General features: G+C 40.7%; 1 protein-coding gene across 2 annotated transcripts in view; it reads right to left on the bottom strand.

Moving 5' to 3' along the window:
- The window catches only part of RALBP1 (ralA binding protein 1), a 51,662-nt gene extending 39,574 nt beyond the window's left edge, over positions 1-12,088 (bottom strand). Inside the window, exons 1-2 of one of the 2 annotated variants that reach the window (XM_075993683.1) lie at positions 11,899-12,088; positions 11,028-11,159 (exon numbers count right to left, since the gene is read on the bottom strand). The gene's annotated coding sequence lies outside the window, so the exon portion shown is untranslated. The remainder of the gene's footprint in view (positions 1-11,027; positions 11,160-11,898) is intronic. The other variant, XM_012746133.3, reaches the window with a different exon arrangement.
- Positions 12,089-12,316: the final 228 nt, after the last annotated feature.

Here is a 12,316-nt window from a genome sequence, read left to right as displayed (position 1 = left end):
TCCACAAACTCCAAGTAGGATAAACTCTAAGAAATCCACATCAAAATACTAAGATCTTAACTAAACTACTGAAAGACATATACGTTTTTTGTTATTTATGTAAATATATGACGAACAAATGTAATTTTGTTACATGGATATATTGCATAGTGGTGAATCAGGGCTTTTAGGGTAGTTATCACTGGAGTAATGTACATTGTACTCATTAAGTAATTCCTCATCATCCACCCCCTCTCACCATGTCCCTACCCCTCCAAGTCTCCCTTGTCTATCATTCTACAGTCTACTTCCATGTATACACATTATTTAGCTCCCACTTATCAGTGAGAACATGTGGTATTTGTCTTTCTGTGTCTGAGCTGTCTCACTTAAAATAATGACCTCCATTTCCATCCATGTTGCTGCAAAAGACATGATTCCATTCTTTTTTTTTTTTTTTTCTTTTTGGTGAGACAGAGTCTCGCTTTGTTGCCCAGGCTAGAGTAAGTGCTGTGGCATCAGCCTAGCTCACAGCAACCTCAAACTCCTGGGCTCAAGCAATCCTGCTGCCTCAGCCACCCGAGTAACTGGGACTGCAGGCATGCGCCACCATGCCCGGCTAATTTTTTCTATATATATTAGTTGGCTAATTAATTTCTTTCTATTTATACTAGAGATGGGGTCTCCCTCTTGCTCAGGCTGGTTTCGAATCCTGACCTCGAGCAATCCACCCGCCTCAACCTCCCAGAGTGCTAGGATTACAGGCGTGAGCCACCGTGCCTGGGCGATTCCATTTGTTTTTATGGCTGAATAATATTCCTGTGTGTGTGTGTGTGTGTTGTTTTTTTTTTTTTGAGACAAAGTCTTACTGTGTTGCCTGGGCTAGAGTGCCGTGGCGTCAGCCTAGCTCACAGCAACCTCAAACTCCTGGGCTCAAGCAATCCTTCTGCCTCAGCCTCCCAAGTAGCTGGGACTACAGGCATGTTCCACCGTGCCTGGCTAATTTTTTCGATATATTTTTAGTTGGCCAATTAATCTCTTTCTATTTTTAGTAAAGACAGGGTCTCACTCTTGCTCAGGCTGGTTTCAAACTCCTGACCTTGAGCAATCCTCCTGCCTCGGCCTCCCAGAGTGCTAGGATTACAGGCGTGAGCCACCACGCCTGGCCATCCACTGTGTATATATACCATGTTTTTTTAGCCATCCATCTGTTGATTCCATACCTTTGCTATTGTAAATAGTGCTGCAATAAACATACAAGTACAGGTATCTTTTTTATATAATGATATCTTTTCCTTTGGATAGATACTCAACAGTGGTATTGCTGGATCAGAGGGTAGGTCTTTGAGAAATCTCCATATCATTTTCTGTAGAGGTTGTATTAATTTACATTCCCACCAGTGTATAAGTGTTCACTTTTCTCCACATGCTCACCAACATGTTATTTTTTGTCTTTTTAATAATGGCTATTCTGATTGGTATACCTCATTGTGGTTGTAATTTGCATTTCACTGATGATCAGTGATGTAGAGCATTTTTTCATATGCTTGTTGGTCATGCATTTGTTTTCTTTTGAAAAATGCCTATTCATGTCATTAGCCTACTTTTTAATGGGATTATTTGGGGTTTTATTCTTTGAGTTCCTTGTAAATTCTGGATATTAGTCCCCTGCTGGATGTACAGCTTGTAAATATTTTCTCCTATTTTGCAGGCTGTCTGTTCATTCTATTAATTAATTTGCTGTGCAGAAGCTTTTTAATTAAGTACCATTTGTCTGTTTTTATTTTTGTTGCCTGTGCTTTTGAAGCTTAGTCATGAACTCTTTGCCTAGACCAATGTCCAGAAGAGTTTTCCTAGGTTTTCTTCTAGCATTTTCATAGTTTCAGGTCTTATATTTAAATCTTTAATCCATCTTGAGTTGATTTTTGAATATTGTAAGAGACAGGGGACCAGTTTCATTCTTCTGCATATGAAAATCCAATTTCCCCAGCACCATTTATCCTTTCCCTGGTGTTATGTTCTTGTTGACTTTGTCAAAGATCAGTTGACAGTAAATATGTGACTTTATTTCTGGGTTCCCTATTCTGTTCCAATGATCTGTGTGTCTATGTTTATATCAGTAACATGCTATTTTGGTCATTGTAGCCTTGAAATATAATTTAAAGTCAGGTAATATGATGCCTCCAGCTTTGTTCCTTTTGCTTTGGCTATTTAGGGCTCTTTTTTGGTTGCATATGAATTTTAGGATTTGTTTTTCCTAATTCTGTGAAAAACAACATTGGTATTTTGATAGGGATTACGTTGAATCTGTAGGTTACTTTGGGCAGTGTGATCATTTTAATGATATTAATTCTTTTGCTCTATGAGCATAGGATGTTTTTCCATCTGTTTGTGTCATCTACAGTTTCTTTTATCAGTATATCACAGTTTTCCTTGAAGAGATCTTTTGCCTCTTTGCTTAAATACATTCCTAAGTTTTGTTTTGTTTTATTTTGTTTTTGTAGCTATCGTAAATGGGATCGCCTTCTTGATTCAGTTCTTGGCTAGTCACTATTGGCGAATAGAAATGCTACTGATTTTTTACATTGATTTTGTATTCTGAAACTTTATTGAATTCATTTATCAAATCTAAGAGTTTTTGGAGGAGTCTTTGGGTTTTCTAGATATAAGAGCACATCAGTAGGGACAATTTGACTTCCTCTTTTCCAATTTGGATAACTTTTATTTCTTTCTCTTGCCTAACTGCTCTGCCTAGGGCTTCCAGACAAAGAATCCTGAAAGAAGGAAGAGAGAAGCTATTCATCAACAACATTAACAGCAGACTTCTCATCTGAACACACAAAGACCAGAAGGCAGTGGGATGGCATAGACAAAGTACTGAAAGAAAAAAAAAACCTCTTCCTTCCCCTACTTCTGACAAAAAAAAAAAAAAAAAGAAAAGAAAAAAAAAACCTCTGTTAACCAAGAATTCTTTATCTGGCACAACTATCCCTCAAAAATGAAAGAGAAATTAAGACAGTCCCAGATTAACATAAACTGAGAGAATTTATCACTAGTAGACCTACTCTACAAAAAATGCTAACAAACTCCTTCATGTTGATGACAATAACTCAAATCCACATGAATAGAGAACACAGGTAAAGGTTACTATATGGGTAAATATAAAAGACAATAAGAATATATTCTTTATGTTTCTTTTCTTTCTCCCATCTGATTTAAAGGACAACTGTAGAAAGCAATAATTGTAAATCAGTGTTTATGAAGATACAACATATAAAGATATGACTTGTGACAATAACAGCATAAGGCTACATAGGACTAAAGTTTTTTACACTACTGAAATTAAGTTGATATTAACATAAACTAATTAAGATGTTAATTGTAATCCCAGGGAAATTACTAAGAAAATAACTTAAAAATACATAACAGCCGGGCGTGGTGGCTCACGCCTGTAATCCTAGCTCTCTGGGAGGCCGAGGCGGGCGGATTGCTCGAGGTCAGGAGTTCGAAACCAGCCTGAGCAAGAGCGAGACCCCGTCTCTACTATAAATAGAAAGAAATTAATTGGCCAACTAATATATATATATATATATATATATATGAAAAAATAGCCGGGCATGGTGGCGCATGCTTGTAGTCCCAGCTACTTGGGAGGCTGAGGCAGAAGGATTGCTTGAGCCAGGAGATTGAGGTTGCTGTGAGCTAGGCTGACGCCATGGCACTCACTCTAGCCTAGGCAACAAAGCGAGACTCTGTCTCAAAAAAAAAAAAAAAAACATAACAAAGAAACATAAAAGAATTACAATGGTACACCAGAAAATATCTAACATATAAGGAAGCAGAAATAGAAGAATTGAGTAATTAAAAACAAATAGCAATATGGCAGAAGTTCTTCCTTATCAGCAATATGCAAATAGATTAAATTCACCAATGAAAAGGTAGAGACTGGTAAACAAATTAACAAAAAAATAAGATCCAACTATATGTTGGCCATAGACACTCACTTTAGATACACCAAATAGAGAGATGATCAACAAGAAACAAAAGACTTGGGCCAGGTGTGGTGGCTCACATCTGTAATCCTAGCACTCTGGGAGGCTGAGGCAGGAGGACCATTTGAGCTCAGGAATTTGAGAGCAGCCTGAGCAACAGCAAGACCCTGTCTCTACTAAAAAAAATACAAAAAAATTAGCTAGACAACTAAAAGTATATATATAAAAAATTAGCCGGGCATAGTGGTGCATGGCTGTAGTCCTAGTAACTCGGGAGGATGAGGCAGTAGGATCGCTTGAGCTCAGGAGTTTGAGGTTGCTGTGAGCTCAGCTGACGCCATCATGGCACTCTAGCCTGGGCAACAGAGGGAGACTCTGTCTCAAAATAAATAAATAAATAAATTAAATTAAAAAAAAAGAAACAAGATTTGAACAACACTATAAACCAGCTAGATATATCAGACATCTATAGAACAGTCTGCCTTAAAGTCCTTTAAATGGCCTATTAAAAAGAGAAAGAAAACAAACATAGAACAGTCTGCTCAACAACAGAATACATATCCATCTCAAGTGCACATGGAACACTCTCTAGGACAGACCATATGTTAGGCAACAAAACAAGCCATAATAAATTTTAAAAGATTGAAATCATTGAAAGCATGTTCCCTGATTATAATGAAATGAAGCTGGAAAGGAAATAACAGATGAAAATGTTGAAAACTTCAAAAATATGTAGAAATTAAGCAACAACCTCAAGAAACACTCAACAAAGTACTCAGCAAACTAGGAATAGATGGGACTTCTTCAAACTTTTAAGAATATCAATGAAAAACCCAGATTTAACATCATACTTAATGGTAAAAGACTGGCAGCTTTCCTCCTATGGTCAGGAACAAGACAAGGAGGTCTGTTCTGGCCACTTCCATTCAACATTGTACTAGAAATTCTAGCCTGGACAATTAAGAATGGGGAAAATGTTAGGTCATTAAATACGAAATGTCCAATTTTGAATCAAAAGTCTAGTTTATTCTATCTCAAACAAGTAGCAGTACAATTAATCAAAGTATGAGCCTAAACTATCCACACAGTTTTGTCATCTTAACAGTAGCTTGTTTATGCCAGCAGCAAAGAAACCTAGAGAGCAAGTGGCAATGAAACCATGAAAGGCGTTTTCCACAGCCTGTTGAGAATTGAATATTTTTCCTTGCAAGAAGTGGTCCAAATCCTGGAAGAAGTGGTAGTCAGTTGGTGGAAGGTCTGGTGAACACGGTGGATGACAAAGAGTTTCCAAGTGCAGCTTCTACAGTTTGAGCGGTGCTGTTTGTGTGACATGTGGTCCAGCATTGTCTTGCAAGAGGATTGGCCTGTCCCTATTGATCTCAGCTGCTTAATCACAAGTATCCTCATCATTTTGTCCAACTGGTTGCAGCAGACATCTGCTATAATGGACTGACCAGGTTTCATGAAGCTGTAGTGTTTAATCCCAGCACTGAATCACCAAACCGACACCATTAGCTTTTTTTGATGAATATTAGGTTTTGGACTATTTTGGCACTTCATTTTTATCTAACCATTGTGCCCAATGCTTGCGATTGTCAGAAAAAATCCATTTTTCATCACACATAACAATATGGTGTCAAAATGGTTTGACTTTATGTCATGACAGCAAAGAAAGGCAAGCTTCCAGAGGATTTCTCTTATGACACTTGTTTAATTTATGTGGAACCCATCTATCCAGCTTCTTTACCATGTTGATTTTTTCAAATGGTCCAATATAGTTGGAATAGTAATCTTAAACCTTGCTAATAGGCTGAGATGGGTTCGCTTCCACTACAGCTTTCAGCTAATCATTACCACCTTGGTCTCAGGTTGCCCATGTGGCTCATTTTCAAGATTAAAATCACCAGAATGGAACTTCTCAAACCATCAATGTACTGTGTGTTCATTAGCTACATCCTTCCCAAACACTGCATTAATCATTCACGCTATCTGCGCTGCATCATTTCCCTGATGGAACGCATATTTGAAAATAACATGAATTTTTGACTTTCAAAAGAATTGCTCTAAAAAAAACTCCGAAAGATAATCATGAGCCAAACCATGTGTTTGAAAGAATAAGGATGTACCTTCACAATAAAAAAAAAAAAAGAAGCGTCAAAGTGAAATGGCAGAGATAGGCACCTTCAAACTTAGTACTTAAGGAAATAGGACATTCCATACTAATAACCTAATAAATAAAGAAAAGGTATCCATATTGGAAAGGCAGAATTAAAACTATCTCTATTTACAGATGGTATGATCTTATATAGAAAACCCACAAGAATACAGTAGAAAACAATTGAAGTGCTGGCTTAAACAGCACACAGACTAAAACCGGAATGATACACAGAAAATCAGCATGGCCCCTAAAAAATAAGCAAAGTATTGGAGCTAATAAAGGAGTTCAGCAAAGTTACAGGATACAAAATAAAGACAGAAAATAAGTTGTATATCTATACACTAGCAATGAACATTGCAAAAAGTGAAATTTAACAATTTCATTTGCAATAGCATCCAAAAGAAGAAATAGAAATAAATTTAACCAAGGAAGTGAAAGACTTATGCTACTCTCAATAACAAAAAACCAGACAACCCAATTTGAAAATGGGCAAAGGAATTCAATAGGTATTTCTCCAAATAAGAGATACAAATGGCCAACAAACACATGAAAAGATGTTCAACATTATCAGCTATCAGAGAAATATAAATCAAATCCACAATGTGATACCAATTCACACCCTCTAGGATAGCTAGAATTTTTAAAAAAGAAAATAGCAAGTGCTGGCAAAGATGTAGAGAAATTGAAGAACTGGAATGTAAAATGGTATAGCTGCTTTGAGAAACAGTTTGGCAGTTTCTCAATCTGTTAAACATAAGAGTTACCACAAGAGCTGTTTTCTGAGAACAGTTCTGACACCAAATAAGAGGCAGTTTTTTCCACACCCGTAACTAGTTCTCCAACTCTCCAGACACCAACTGGGTGTCCTATAATTCAATTAAATTCCAACATTAACTGCCCAAAGTTAATGTCAGACTCCACAGGTTTAAGGGCTTAGACCCACAAAACTGCCCTCACTTCAGTCACCAGTCATAAGCTCCACATTACTACCAACAGTTCTGACCCAACAGCTATAAATCAGAGTTTCCCACAATCCCCACCTCATGCTCAATAATTTGCAAGGATGGCTCACAAAAACTCAAGGAAACACTTTACTTCCACTTACCAGTTTATTGTAAAGGATATTAGAAAGGATAAAAATGAATAACCAAATTAAGAGGTACATAGGGTGAAGTCCAGAAGGGTTCCAAGTGCAGAAGCTTCTGTCCTGTGAAGTTGGGATATAACACCCTCCCAGCACAAGGGTATGTTCACCAACCCAGAAGCTCTCTGAGCCCCGTCATTTAGAGATTTTTATGGAGGTCCCATTTTGTGGGAATCACTGACCATTGGTGATTTAGCTCAATCTCCAGTCCCCCACACCACTCACATTCAGGGCTGAGGCTAGAAGTTCCAATCCTCTAATCACATGGTTGGTTCCTCCAGCAACCAACCCTCATCCTGCTGTTATCTAGGAGCCCACCAGGAGTCACTTTATTAGCAAAAACTTAGATGTGATTGAAAGCCTTATTATGAATAACAGAAGATGCTCCTATCACCTCTATTACTCAGGAAATTCTAAGAGTCTTAGAAGTTCTGTGTCAAGAACCTGGACAAAGACCAAATATATATTTTTTTATTATATTACATCCAGCAATTCTATTCCTGGGTATACACACAAAAGAAATGAAAACATAACCACACAAAAACTTGTGCATGAATATTCAATCGGCATTATTCACAATAGCCAAAAAGTAGATACAACTTAAATATTCATAATTGATGAATGTATAAAATGTAGAATATCTCAACAATGGTATTATTCAGCAGTAGAAAGAATGAAGTACTGATATATGCTACAATATGGAGGAAGCTTGAAATCATTATGCTAACTATGTGAAGGAAGTCCATCACAAAAGGTCACATATATGATTTTATGTATATGAAATATCCAGAATAGGCAAATCAACAGACAGAAAGTAGATTAATGGTTACCAAGGGGCATGGACAGGGGGAATGGTGAGTGACTGCTAATGGATAAGAGGTTTCTTTTTTAGGGATTATGAGTTTGTTCTAAAATTGACTGTGGTGATGGCTGCACAACTCTGTGAATATACAGATGGTACTACCAGAACTACTTTATGTCAAAAAACTCTTCGTATGTGGTGTTACCTAAATCAAAGGCTTCAGCCACCACTCATAAAATGGCCTGATGACCCACACATCAAGACCTCACTCTTGTAATCCAAACCCACATATGCCTGGCTCCATAGCAGATGATTCCACCTGGATGCTTCACAGACATTCATAACTTCTACTCAGTATGTTATACAAAGGAGGCAGTGGTCAGTATGCTAAAATACTGTTCCTCCCCAAATTTGTTCCTCCTCCTGAATTCCATCTCAGTATAATTTACCATTATTTATTCAATCACCCAAGTTAAAATCCAAGTCATCTTATTCTATAATTTCTCCCTCACTCCCCATAGCCAATTGTTGCTGAATGCTATGAACTCTACTTTCTAATTGTTTCTGCTATTAAACTACTCCCCTGTATTCTCACAGACATTGCCTTAATTTGAGAGTTAAGATCCTTATCTCGAATCTCAATTATTGCAAAAACCTGCTAACCAGGCTTTCTGCATCCATTCTTACTTTCCATCCCTTCTGAAATCCATACTCTACAATTCCAGAATGATTTTTCTAAAATGAAAACCTTATCATGTCTCTTTCCTAATTAAAACCCATAAACTCTTGTACTATCTACAGGAAAAAACTGTAAAGGCCATTGAATGGCATGCAATGCTTTTGAAGCTGCAACCTCACCTTCAGCTACTAACCAACACAACCAGTGCTACAGCTGTAGAAAACAACTTCCCATTCATAAAAGTGTTCCATGCTCTTTCTCACCTACATGTCTCTGTCCAACTTTCCCTCTGTCTTAAGTTCCTTTCCCCCCATTTTTGCCTCAGTTATGACTAAGCTTTCTTGAAGCATAAAGACATAAACATATAGTACCTAATATAGTCCCCTAACACATAGCAGGGAGTTAAAAATGGGCTGAGCTAGATTAGGTCTTTCTTCTTTGTTCTGTCTCAATGACTCCTATTTGCTTACGAGATAAACTTGAAATAACTTCAATGTTATACAAGACTACTCATCATTTGGTATCTGCCTACCTCCCCAGTTTCAATCTTGCCACCACCCTATACTATACTTGCTAGCTATACCTGCAGATCCACCGTTTAATTTCATACTTCCATGCTTTTGCTCACACTGTTTCTTCTACCTAAATGCCCATTCTTACTATGCCTGTACACTTGTTTTCATCACCTTCTGCATATGGTTTTTCCTTCCCACTGCCCTCTTCCTCAAACTGTTTTTCTTCCCTCAGGAAACTAACCACTACCTCCTTTGTACATCCACTGTACTCCCATGTTTTCTCTAATAAAAAAAAAATCTTAAAAACATGTTATACTTGTTCACAGTTCAAGTAAGAGATAAAGCTTGACCGCCTTGAAGGAGGGACACTGCCTTATCCATCTTTAAGTCCTCTTCAACTGGCACAGTACCTGCTACACAGTAATTCCTGTATTCTAAATAATCTGCATTTTTCCTTGCTCCTTCTTATATATAATAAGTTTCTGTCAGGGATTTTCTTTCAAAAAAGAAAGAACATACTTATAGGTTACATTCTGAACCCAGTCTCTCCTTGCCAAGCAAACAACTGTGCAAATATAACCCTACAAATTAAATTGAATATGTACTTTCTGATACCACTTCTTTCTAAATTAGGGAGAAATGGTCCCTGTAAGATCTATAATTGGAAATATTATTTCCAAGAGACAGCAAATCAGGTTGTATTGCATTGTTTCAAAATACTTTGTTTAAAGAAATACTTCTCAAAAGCTACTCTTAAACTACCCTACCCCATGTGGATCTTTCAGATACTTTGAATGAAAAGTGAAACTACTCTATTGATCTCCTCCCTACCCCTACTAATGCAACTGCAGCTGCCAGTAATTACTCATTTTCAGGAAGATACTCAGAAAAGAATTATTAAACCAAGATAATTCTAAGAACAAAGTGAGGTTATTTTTTTCATTCACAATCACATTTATTCATTTAGAAATGCCACCTCTATGAGTACCAAACCAAAAGTGGGCCTATTCCTTACCACCACTTAAACATTTCCTGAATAACTGCCAAGTATGATGGAATGCTTCCCAAAGTACTGCAGCATTAGAAAATGTCCACTCCTAAACAAAAAAAATTCAGTGAAAGCTTTTCTTTTCTTTCTTTCTTTCTTTTTTTTTTTTTTTTTTTTTTTTTTTTTTTTTTGAGACAGAATCTTGCTTTGTTGCCCAGGCTAGAGTGAGCCTAGCTCACAGCAACCTCAAACTCCTGGGCTCAAGCGATCCTCCGGCCTCAGCCTCCTGAGTGGCTGGGACTACAGGCATGCGCCACCATGCCCGGCTAATTTTTTTTGTATATATATAAATTAGTTGGCCAATTAATTTGTTTCTATTTATAGTAGAGACAGGGTCTCGCTCTTGCTCAGGCTGGTTTCGAACTCCTGACCTCTAGCAATCCCCCCCCCCCCAGCCTCCCAGAGTGCTAGGATTACGGGAGTGAGCCACCGTGCCCAGCCAAAGCTTTTCTAATGAATGTGGACGATGTGCTCTTTAGATGCAGGTTCAAAATACTTCCAATTAGAATTACAGTGATCTTCGGGAACTCTACCAGACCTTAGAGCGAATATGCTGCTTGCTCAAGAGGGAGGCTCTGTAATGAATCCCAAAACTTAAAACAGCATAATTACTTTAGAGAAGACAGAGAGGTGAGGAATATTTTGTAAAACCTGTTTCACTCTCACAACCATAAATCAAAAAAGAAAAGAAAGAAAGAAAGCTGACCGACCTCAAGGGCATTTTGGGGCCCGGCGCGGTGGCTCACACCTGTAATCCTAGCATTCTGGGTGAAGAAGGCAGGAGGACCGCTTGAGCTCAGAAGTTCGAGACCAGCCTGAGCAACAGGGAGACTCCGTCTTTACTACAAATGGAAAAAAATGAGTCAGGCATGGTAGTGGGTACCTGTAGTCCCAGCTACTGGGGAGGCTGAGGCAGGAGGATCACTTGAGCCCAGGAGTTTGAGGTAGCAGTGAGCTAGGCTGTGCCAGGGCGGCAGAGCGAGACTCTGTCTCAAAAAAAAAGAAAAAAAAAAGCAGCAGCATTTTGCCACAGACATACTTGAAAATGAGTTGTGACAGAATTCTCAACTCCAGATTTCTCCATCCATCCCCACTGAAAACTGAATTAAGGACCGCAGCACCCAAAGCGCCCCCTGCTCAGTGCGGGCGGCGGCAGGCACGGAGACGGGCAGCGTGCGGGCGCGACTGCGACGGTAGGGCCGAGCCCCTCGCCCGGCCCAGGAGCGCCCCGAAGGGCGCCCGGGCCGGGAGACTCGGGGGAGGGGCTCGGCTCCGAACCCTCCTCCCGGCCCGAGCGCACCGAATCACAAACGCAGATGCATTAAGGGAGGCCTGTGGGCAAGTGGGAGGGACGGAGGAACGGACAGCAAAGGGGGCGAGAGCTGGGCGAAGCCTTCCCGGGAGGAACCGACGCTGGGGGCAGCCACGCCCCCACCCCAACTCCAGCCGCGAGCACGGCGAGCGCCGAGCCCCGCACGCCGTCTGACAGATGCGGGCGCGAGGCCGGCGCCGGAGAGGGCTCCTCGGGCACGCGGAAGGCATCGCGGCGACCCTCGCAGGCGACCGCTCCCTGCCACTGACCTGTGCCTGCCGCCACGCGACCGCCCGCTCCGCCGCAGCCGCTGCCTCCCCGCGCTCACGCCGCCGCCGCAGCCGCCTCCTGCGCTGCGCCCCAGGCCGGCCGCAGGCACCCCATCCCCACCCCGCCCAGCCTCCGCCTGTTTACAATGATTGGAACCGAACGGGCCGAGCCGGCCCAGCGCGCACGCGCACCCCCTCCTCTCTCCGCGGCCGGCTTCACGGGCCCTCCTCTCTGCGCTCTGACGGCTGAGGCCGCCAAGGGCCAACGCCCTGTGCCCCCTGCGCGGGGCGCGCTGGGAGACGTAGTTCTCGGAACCCACCGCCGGTCGGCCCTGGGGCCGCACGTCGAGGGAGTAACTACAACACCCAGGAAGCACCGCGCCTCTTCGGGCCCGGATTCGGCCAGGAGGCAGGGAGC

The sequence above is a fragment of the Microcebus murinus genome, chromosome 17 (assembly GCF_040939455.1).
Source record: "Microcebus murinus isolate Inina chromosome 17, M.murinus_Inina_mat1.0, whole genome shotgun sequence".
Taxonomy (NCBI): domain Eukaryota; kingdom Metazoa; phylum Chordata; class Mammalia; order Primates; family Cheirogaleidae; genus Microcebus; species Microcebus murinus.
This window is presented reverse-complemented; position numbering and strand designations above follow the sequence as displayed.